Here is an 11,039-nt window from a genome sequence, read left to right as displayed (position 1 = left end):
ACTTCCTCCCTCTTTCTTGAATCTTAAGGCTGTCTCCCCCAACAACCCCAACACACAGATATGCTCAAATCTCCCCCCTGCCAAAGCAAGATAATGAAAACCTTCCCATAAACTCTTTTTTTAATTAATTAATTTTATTTAATTAATTTATTTTTGGCTGCATTGGGTCTTCGTTGCTGCACACAGGCTTTCTCTAGTTGCGGCGAGTGGGGGCCACTCTTCGTTGCGGTGCACGGGCTTCTCACTGCGGTGGCCTCTCCCGTTGTGGAGCGTGGGCTCTAGGCACGTGGTCTTCAGTAGTTGTGGCCTGAGGGCTCAGTAGTTGTGGCTCACGGGCTCTAGAGCGCAGGATCAGCAGTTGTGGCACACGGGCCCAGTTGTTCCGCAGCATGTGGGATCTTCCTGGACCAGGGCTCGAACCTGTGTCCCCTGCATTGGCAGGCGGACTCCCAACCACTGCACCACCAGGGAAGCCCCCAGGAAGCCCCCCGGAAGCCCCCCATAAATTCTTGAATCAGTTAGTTACCTATGGATGTATAACAAAGCACCTGACAACAGTGGCTTGAAAAGCAAGCATTTTTTTTACTCACAAATTGATGAGTCATCTGGGCAATTCTATTCATCTGGGCCAGGCTGGCTTTAGCCTGACATACCGGCTGCATATCCTCACGAGTGTGCAGTCTGCAGGTGGGCTGGCGGAGGCAGGCTGGTCAAGGATGATCTCACTCACATGCCTGGAAATTAGCAGGTTATTAGTTATGGGGAAGTGGTGACTGGGCCACTGATCACTTATCCAGCAAGTTAGCAAGTTAGCACAAGCTTGGTCTCATGGTGGCCTGGCAGGATTTTAAGACAGAGAGAAAAGAAGTACACAGGCCTCTAGAACTAGCACAATATCACTTCTGCCTCATTTTATGGGCAAAAGCAAACCACAGGCCAGACCAGGAGCAAGGAAATAGATAGACTTGATTGGAGGAGCTGCAAAGTCACATCACAGAAGGTGTGGTTTCAGGGAAGGATGAAGAATGAGGGTCAGTTTTACAATCAGTCCACTCTGTCTTCATCCTTAAGCTTCTGCCCAAATGTGTCTTTTCCTTCACGTCCAAACTTCTAGAGACGGAAGCTGTCACTTGTTTTGCCTACTTCCTTAGCAACCAGTCACTTCTCAACCAAGATGACCTCACCTTATTACCACTATCTCCACTTTGATGGAACTGCTCTCTTTAAAAGACAACAATGTCTCAAATATCAAATACTGCGAACCCCTTCCAGCTTTCATATTACTTAATTTGACCTGCATGGTCATTCCCTGATGCTTAAAGCTCTCCTTCCTTAGCTTCTGTGATTCTCTCTCTGGGCTGTCCTTCTACCCCTCTGACCCTTCCTTCTCAGATTCCTTGGCTGGCTCATGTCCTCATGTCCCTCTTCTGGCCTGTCAATGTTTGTGTTGTCTGCATTTCTGTTGTTTTCTTCCTTCCTTCCTTCCTCTTTCTTTCTTTCTCTTTCCTCTTTCTTTCCTTCTTTCTTTCCTTCCTCTTTCTCTTTCTTTCTCTTCCTTCGTTCCTTCCTCTTTCTTTCTTCCTTCCTTCCTTCCTTTCTTTCTTTCTTTCTTTCCTTCCTCTTTCTCTCTTTCTTTCTCTTCCTTCTTTCCTCTTTCTGTCTTTCTTTTTCCTTCTTTCTTTCTTTCTTTCTTTTTACCCTTCTTTCTTTCTTTTCTTCTCATGCTAAACTGTTTCTGGAATCTAATCCAATCAGGTGGATGCCACCTATATGCACCTTTATTCTAACTCATCTATTGACCTCCAGGAATAAAGTGTCAGTGTCTACTGGATATTGCCACAGGCTTCTCAAATGCTACGTATGTCTAAAACTAACCTTAATATCTTTCATCCAAATGTGATTCTGTCCTCACTTTCTCTGTTAACAGGTTTGAAGTTCTTTTAATTCGTTGAGCTAGAAACTGAGGACTTTCCTTAACTCTTTGTGGCCTGGGCTCCCTGCAACTCAAGATACTAAGACCTGTCAATTCTACCTCCAAGTATCCCTCAGACACACCCCCTCCTTCCATCCTCACCGCTGCTGCCTGACTTCAGGCTCTCATCCTCTACTGCCCAGACCAGTGCTAGAGCCTTTCATCAGCTTCCTTCCCCAACCCCTTTTGTTGCCAGAGATCTTTCTGAAACACAAATCTAACTGTGTTACTCCTTTGCCTCATACACTTCCACTGGCTCACTTCTGCCAAGATAAAATCTAAACTCTTCATATAAGTTAGTGATTATTGGTTGCAAAAGGGAAAAGAAAAAAAGAAAGAAATGTATTCTATTTAATTTAAGAAAAAGATTTATTATACAGAGAGTCCAGAGACGGACTTTGGGTGCTTATGATGTGTCAACGTAGGTTCATCCTTGGTAAAAAATGTACCACGCTGGTGAGTGATACTGACGATGAAATGATATGCTCTGTGGGGGTAGGAGGTAAATGGGAAACCTCTGTACTGTCCTCTCAATTTTGTTGTGCACGTAGAACTACCTAAAAATAAGGTATCAAAAAAAGAAACAGGACTTCCCTGGTGGCGCAGTGGTTAAGAGTCCACCTGCCAGTGCGGGGGACACAGGTTCGAGCCCTGGTCCGGGAAGATCCCACATGCCGCGGAGCAACTAAGCCCATGCACCACAACTACTGAGCCTGTGCTCTACAGCCTGTGAGCCACAACTACTGAGCCTGCATGCTGCAACTGCTGAAGCCCACGTGCCTACAGCCCGTGCTCTGCAACAAGAGAAGCCACCACCATGAGAAGCCCATGCACCACAATAAAGAGTAGTCCCTGCTCGCTGCAACTAGAGAAAGCCCGTGCACACAGCAACAAAGACCCAACACAGCCCAAAAAATAATAATAATGATAATAAATATTTTTTTAAGTTTTAAAAAATTAAAAAAAAAAGAAACAGGCAAACAAAGAAATAAAGAAAAAGAAATATTCGTAAGACAAGAAGTAGAGACAGGCATTAGGGGAGCTGTCGTGGACAGTGTCCCCCGTTTGCAGGCTCCTCTCTCACTGCCTTCAGTATCTCATCTCTTCTTTCAGTGACTTTGCCCCATTCTCCTGCAGCACCCCCTCCATCTCCTCACTACCCTCCCACATGTTTATCAATACACATGACCGCCCCCACCCCAACAGACACTCTTAATTCAAGTCTACCTAACCTTCATATCTCTTAGAATACATTCATGAGAAAGGAATTGTGATTGGCTTAGCTCATGGGTCAAGAAAGATCATGTGGACAAAACATGCCAGCCTGAGGTTCATATCTTTGGAGGAGTAGAGAGGAATGTTCTCAATGAAGACAGTGTGGGCTGGGCAGGTAACTTAAACAGGTCCACTGCACTCCTCAATATGGCCTATTCCAACTCTTCTCCCACTGCAATGCACTATCCAGTCCACCTGCAGAGAACTACTCCCCATTCCCTAAACATGTCATGCTCTTTTTCATATGCTGTTCCCCAATACCTGCAATAATGTTCCCCTCCTTAACTTTCTGAAAATCTCCTCTTTATTCGTTCATAGCCAGTTTGCCTGTCACCTCCTCTACGAAGCCCACCCTGGCCCCTGTTAGTCGCTGTTCTCTGGGAAGGCTTAGCATTTTGCACGTAGCTCTATTAGACTACACATCACCCCACACTGAAATTGTTGGCCCCCCTTGCTAGATTATGGGCTTTTTTCTTTTCTTTCCTTTTTAAATTGTTTTTACTGGCAGGCACCATTACCAGCATCTGGGATAGGGTTGGGCTTACAGTTAGAGATCCAAAAAAATCTGTTGAATGGATGAAGATGTGAATGAGCAGAGTCTCTAAACCAGCTGTTCTCAAAGTGGCTCCTGGATCAGTAGCAGCAGAAGCATCTGAGAACTTGTTAGAAATGCAAATTCTTGGGCCCCATCATAGACCTAATGAATCAAAACCTCTGAGAATAGGTGTGATAGGCAGAATATTGGCCCTCCCCAAAGATGTCCACATCCGAATCCACAGAACCTCTGAATATCTTACATTATATGGCAAAGGGGAATTGAAGCTGCAGATGGAATTAAGATTTCCCATCATCTGATTTTAAAATAAAGAGGTTATCCTGGATTATCCAGGTAGGCCCAGTGTAATCACAAGAGTCCTTAAATGGGGAAGGAGATAGAAGAGTCAGAACCAGAGAGATATCATCATGAGAAAGACTTGACTAGCCATTGCTGGCTTTGAAGATGAAGAGGGGACACTAGCCAAGGAATGTGCACAGCCTCCAGAAGCTAGAAAAGACAAGAAAGCTATTCTCCCCAAGAACTTCCAGAAAGGAACTCAGCCCTGCTGAAAACTTGATTTTTTTCGCAGTCAGACCCATTTTGGACTTCTGAATCTCACGACTATAATACATTTGAGTTGTTTTCAACCACTAAGTTTGCGATAATTTGTTACAGCAGCAATAGGAAACATACAGTAGGGTCTGGCTACCTGTGTTTAACAAGCCCTCCAGGCGACGCTCCCACTACGCACTCAAGCACCTGGTACTAGTCTACTACAATCCTCCTGCTTTCCTATATTTGCTTGTTTGACTCTCGGTACTATTCACCACTGCCTCCCAGCTCCTAGCCCAGTGCTGGCACTCAATGGCAGTGGTAGCTAAGGCTCATTGAGAATATCTCTGTGGAAAGTGCTGTCTAACTCACTTAGTTCTCATAATAACCCTGTCAAGTACTCTCTCATATTTTATAGCTGAAGAAACAGATGCACAGAGAAGAAAAGCAACATTCCCAAGGTTTCCCAGTGAGTAAGTGGAAGAGCCAGGCTTTAAACTCAGTCTCACTCCAGAGTCAATGCTCTAACCCTATGCTGTGTGGTCTCTAAGCAGGGTACAATGTGTAATTGATTGGTGAATGAACTGACTAATTAATAAATTAATAATAAACAATAAGTCTCACCTGAGGACTTTAGAAGGCTGTTTGGGAAGCAGTAGTAGAGTTCTAAAAGGATGTCATCCTACTGCTGGTTCAGTGGAGGAGAGAAGACACTCTCTTCACTTGTGTGCATGTAGGACAGAGGACCTGAAAAGGCACTTGGGATGCGGGGGAAGCTGGACTGGCTAAAGGGGCAGAGGATGAGACTGCAGAGGGTGCGTCTTGGGTAGGGCTTGTGGCTTCCAGGAATGAGGGAAGCACGAGGTAACAGGAGAGGCAATGCTAGACCTGCTTTTTCACCTCATTATTACCAGCATCCAACCTAGGCTGGGACCATGGAGGCCCAGAGCCTGAATCATCAATATATATTTGTTGAACAAAAGAGAATTTTAGTGTGAGATTGTTCTGGGATCCTCTGGCCTTTGTTTCAAGGTGTTCAAGAAAGACCTCTGATTAAATCCACCAGAACTCTCAGCTGTGATACGGATGGTGTGAAGGGCAAGGTTGAGCCCCAAATCAATGAACTGGAGGAGATGGAAGCATGGGGGGGTATAGCCAGAAGAGGTTCTGATCAGTGGTCGAGGCCTGGTGTCCAAGGAATGAAGCCACTCCCAGTCAGGGACTTGGGGGCCTAGCTGAGTAAGGGGATTCCAGCATTTATTTAGTGCCCTCTGTGTCAGGCATGGTGCTAGCCGCTTTTCCCTACTTGAACTCATTGAAGGAAAGTGTCCCAATATACGAGCAGAGCACAGGAAAAGGAAAGCAAGGGAAGCAGGTACCCAGAGCCCCCCGGTTGGCAGACAGGTTCAAGGCTCTGTTCCCAAGGGACAGGCTCAACCTATTGGGTTGGGGCTATGGCAGGGTCAGTCCCCAGGACCTTGGGGACCTAGACAGATGCCAGAAACAGGAACTTGGATTGAGTTCTGTCACTGAAGTACAGTCATCCTAACTGAGGCACAGGGAGGTGGGCAGGGGGAGGCAAGGGGTAGAATTATATTTGGGGGAATAACACAGAAGTACAGTGCAGAGAGATGAGCCATTGTTTTTAGGGAAGGAAGAGGCAGAGTTCAGGTAGGTGGTAGTGGTAGGAAAGCTCCTCATTGAGATAATAGAGTGGTGCGGGAGTCAGGAGGAGATACGGTTTATATAAAGAGCCCAGTCCAAGGCACAGCACATAATGAGTCCTCAACATAAGCCAGTCATAACTCATCCCAAGGACAGTGCAGGAGGCTGTGCTCCTCACCTGCATGTGGGGATGTGTGCTAGAATACATCACCTGTACGGACCACATCTGGAAGGAATACAGGCTAATGTAATAAAACAGCCAAATGAAAAATTTGCATATGCTTATCCTTTTCACTTGACCAGGGAAATTCAGGCAATTAATATTTGGAGAGGAATCTGAAGCAAATAGAATGGAATCAAGCGTTTCCCCATATTAATGTCACGTGACCCCACCACCTCCAGAGCCATTTTAGTTGTGCTAAGACCATGCCCAGAGTGCCTCATTAAAACTTCCTTAACAGTAGCCCTACCACCCATGAAAAACTGTTTTCTTCTCCCTTCCTGTGAAATCACCCCAGCTGTCTCTGAATAGAGATTCAAAGAAACAAGATTGAAGTGTAATTAGTAATGTTTCTTCCTCAGTTTCCTGGCTTGTAATACACCTTAATGATATTCCACCAGGCCGAGAGTTCCCCGATGGGAACATCCACCCCTCACCTCAGGCTTTGTTGTCTATTCCATTTTCTCTTTCCTCAGAGTCAGCCAGCAGAAACTTTCCAGAAAGTAGAGTTTGCTTGAAAACCACGAAGCTTCACTCCAGCACTTTGACCTCCCGAATGTCCTTTTACTGTGGATCGTTTTAGTGTGGGTGCCTCTGTCCAAGAAGCCAGGAGAGAAGACTTTTCTATTCAAAGAGAAGTGGAATCAACTGGCCTAGAAGCCTTAGTCTTAGAAAAACTGAGAGACGGTGGTCCGGGGGCTACATAGTCAGGTAGTGACTTAGTGATTCAAGAGGCTTTTGTTCTGTCCTAACTGGAGGAGAAGTTGTCACAGGTTTTCTGCATCGTGACATCTTGTTTTCCTTAGGAAAATAAATTTTTTCATTTGGAATCCTCATCTTCACATTATTGGTGACAGTACTATCAGAGTCCCCTTCACAAGCACACAATCTGGGCAATATTCCTATTTCTATATCGATTCTTGGTGCATTTTCCTGACCCCAAGGCACCTAATAAAGTCAGAATCTGCATCGAGTCCATCTCAAGGGTACTTGTGAAAATACATTTAGCCTGTCCTACGTCTTCTTAGCTATCTGTCTTTGATATGTGTCTCTCTTCTAGCGGGCTTGTGTAAGGCAAAGACTCCTTCTGGAGGTACTCTTTGCATTTTTTTTAAAAAGGTGTATAATCAGTGAGCATCAATTATAATGAGGCATTTTTAGTGGGGCTTTATAATGACGGAACCAGGGAACGGTGGCCTCTGAGCTGAGATCCTGCCAGCTGCATTTTATTAACCCAAGTCAGGGTGCTAAGCTGATTTTCAGACTTGATTGACAGAACCCTTTCAGCATAAACCCTGGAAAACTATTAGGAGGAAAAAATCCCATCGAGGCATTCTGCCTGTAATAGTTCTAATGCAGAAATGCATTTGATCAGAAGCATGCTGAGCTCATATCATTTCCAGAGTGAGTAGCAATGTGGTTCCAGTGTCATTTACCACCCCCAATTATGGTACATCCTGACAACATTTAAAACAGAACTGGATTAAGAAAAATGCACTCTCAAGATTGTGGTCTGAGAGGCAAAATACCAGAATTTTCAGTGCATCTCATTTTGTCTCTCTTTCATCACAATAATAAGCTGATGAAAAAGAAAGAAAAAAAAAAGACACTTTAGGGGCAAGAGGTAGAAAGAAAGCATAAAAATCAGGGTACAACTGCAATTCAATGACCCGTCCTTTTCCTCAGTTCTCTTTTCCACTGCTGCAAATCTCCTATATGCAAGAGTCAGGCAGTTTCTCTTTTAGCACCAGATTCACTTCTCAAAATCAGAGAATGCATTTCTCAGCCTTACACCATTCTTAACCTCCTCAAAAGACACTAGTTCTAATAAGTAAAAATCCCTGTGATACAAAACATCAGCTTTAAAGCCAATGTTGTGTTCAGAAGGTTCTACTCAAGGGCGATACTGGCTGATCGATGGACCAACAGAGAGGTGTCTTCTAGACATTTCACATCTTCAAAAGATGAGATAGCCTTTGCTATCTTCTGAATTAACCAGACACAAATTTCACTGAGATGGTATACCTGTAGTACGTGTCCAAGAAATCAAATATTAAATACTTTTCTTTTTCTGTTTTTTGTTTGTTTGTTTGTTTGTTTCTTGCGGTACACGGGCCTCTCACTGTTGTGGCCTCTTCCGTTGCGGAACACAGGCTCCGGACGCGCAGGATGAGCAGCCATGGCTCACGGGCCCAGCTGCTCCGCAGCATGTGGGATCTTCCCGGACCGGGGCACGAACCCGTGTCCCCTGCATCGGCAGGGAGACTCTCAACCACTGCGCCACCAGGGAAGCCCTCTTCTTCTGTTTTTTAAATAGCTTTATTGAGTTACTAGAATATAAAAGTAATATGTTTTGCATGTTCATTGAAAAAAAATCAGAAGATATAGAGGAAAGCAATGAAAAATAAGGATATCATCCAGAGATAAGCATTGTTGGTATTCTGATATCATCTACACACATATTTAGAAACAAAAATGTTATCAGATTATAATATACTGTAGTATAACCTGCTTTTTGTCATTCAGCAATATGTTGTAACCATTTTTCCATGTCAATAAATATGAATCTACATCACATATTCGGAGCTGCAGAATATTATTGTAAATTACTTTAACTAATCCTCTTCTGGCGAACACGTAGGCTCCCCTCTTTTTTGTTCCTCTTTTAAATAATATTGCAAGAACATCCCTGCTGTGCACCAACGATCCTCAAGCTTTAATGTGACTAAGGATCATCTGGGGTATTCTAGATGTAGGGATGCATGGAGATTTTAAATCTCCACATCTGAGATTCTGCTTCAATAAGAAAGGTGTAAGACCCAAGAATCCACATTTTACCATGATTTTGCATGTGATATTGATGCTGGTAGTCCTCAAACCACACTTTGAGAAATATACATCTTTAGAAACTTGTCTGATGACTTCTTTAGAATAAAGTTCTAGAAGGGAGGTTGTTACTTTGTCAAAGGCTACGCCGTGCAGCATTTCAACAATCTATCTCATTTGTAGTTATCTTGTAGGTAAAAAAGACTGTCATGAAGTTGCATATATGCTCTAAGGTAGGAAGTATGTTTGAGGTATGGGCGAACAGAGCAAATCTGTCAAAGAGCCCTCAGAATCAGCCCTTCAGGTGTACGTGGGAAACATAAATCCTCCCCAAGCAAACCCTTGTCTCTTCCGCTGGAACCTGGAAATAAGCTGAGTTGAGGAGAAATGGGAGGAAGACGCAAGGTAAGAGTGGGTTCAACACCTTGGCTGGACAAGTTAGTTCTTGAGAGGGGAAGGTGCCTGCCACTGCCATTTGCAGAGGAGATTGCTGCCAACAAGGGGTCACCACCTGAGATGGCTATATCCCCAAGCTCCACCCGTGAAAAATTCACATTTGACCAGCATCCTGTATCCACCCCAGGGTTTCCAGGAGTTTGAGAGTAAGAAAGAACTCAGGTATCACTCCATTTCCAGGATCAGAGCATGCTTGAGTAAGAGTACATACACTCATTCACACAAAGGCAGGCACATATTCCCCTGCTTAGAATCTCCAAACTCTAGAAGGAGATTTCTAACTATAAGCTTCACCTAAGAACGATTTTGCCCAAGGCCACAAAGTATGAAAATTGATCATGGAAGCATCCAATTTGAATCATGTAAGGAAAAATGCTCTCTTCCATTTTTGTTTGTTTGTTTGGTAAATGTTACTGAAGTACGATGTACATTTAGGAAAGTGTTCAAATCGTAAGTATATGAACTCAGTGCATTTCCACAAAGTGAACACAGTGGTACAACCAGCATCCAGATCAAGAAACAGAGGAATACCTGAATCCCCTGGTGCCTGCTTGCAGTTTTACCCATGTAGCCACCATCCTGATTTCTAACAAACAGTTTTAATTAATTTGATCTGTTTTTGAGCTTTATATAAATGGAATAATATATGTAGTCTTTCAAAACTATTTTTGACTGGATTTTATAGATTAAACTCCTTATGTCATGTGCAGCAATGTTCCAACACTGAAGCACAGATATTGCCCCCGAAGAGACTGAAAAGTAGATACTTTAAAAATGTCAGGGCTTCCCTGGTGGCGGAGTGGTTGAGAGTCCGCCTGCCGATGCAGGGGACATGGGTTCGTGCCCCGGTCCGGGAAGATCCCACATGCCGCAGAGCGGCTGGGCCCGTGAGCCATGGCTGCTGAGCCTGCGCATCCGGAGCTTGTGCTCCGCAATGGGAGAGACCACAAGAGTGAGAGGCCCGTGTACCGCAAATAAATAAATAAATAAATAAATAAATAAATAAAATAAAATAAAATAAAATAAAAATAAAAATGTCAGTGTCTGGGCTTCCGTGGTGGCGCAGTGGTTGAGAATCTGCCTGCTAATGCAGGGGACACGGGTTCGAGCCCTGGTCTGGGAGGATCCCACGTGCCGCGGAGCAACTGGGCCCGTGAGCCACAACTACTGAGCCTGCGCGTCTGGAGCCTGTGCTCTGCAACAAGAGAGGCCGTGATAGTGAGAGGCCCGCACACCGTGATGAAGAGTGGCCCCCGTTTGCCACAACTAGAGAAAGCCCTCGCGCAGAAATGAAGACCCAACACAGCAAAAATAAATAAATAAAATTAATAATAAAACTCCTACCCCCAACATCTTCTTTTAAAAAAAAATGTCAGTGTCCATTTGTGCCAGCAAAATTGGATACCTTCATCTAAGTGGAGCCCAGTTAAATCTCCAGGGCCCTTGTGCCTGTCCACAGTAAGTAATAAGGATCCTAAAAGGCTACTCCCCAGTGTGCATGACAGACAACTTAAGAGGCAGTGTAATGCAGTGGA

The 11,039-nt window shown here is 44.3% G+C and overlaps 1 long non-coding RNA gene across 1 annotated transcript in view; it reads right to left on the bottom strand.

Moving 5' to 3' along the window:
- Positions 1 to 596: 596 nt before the first annotated feature.
- The window catches only part of LOC308612690, a 56,194-nt gene continuing 45,751 nt past the window's right edge, over positions 597 to 11,039 (bottom strand). Inside the window, exon 3 of the long non-coding RNA XR_014015136.1 lies at positions 597 to 734. This is a non-coding gene — a long non-coding RNA (uncharacterized lncRNA). The remainder of the gene's footprint in view (positions 735 to 11,039) is intronic.

This window comes from Mesoplodon bidens (genome assembly GCF_964165515.1).
Source record: "Mesoplodon bidens genome assembly, chromosome: 2".
NCBI lineage: Eukaryota > Metazoa > Chordata > Mammalia > Artiodactyla > Ziphiidae > Mesoplodon > Mesoplodon bidens.
The sequence above is the reverse complement of the archived record's forward strand: the minus strand, read 5'-3'. Positions and strand labels throughout refer to the sequence as shown.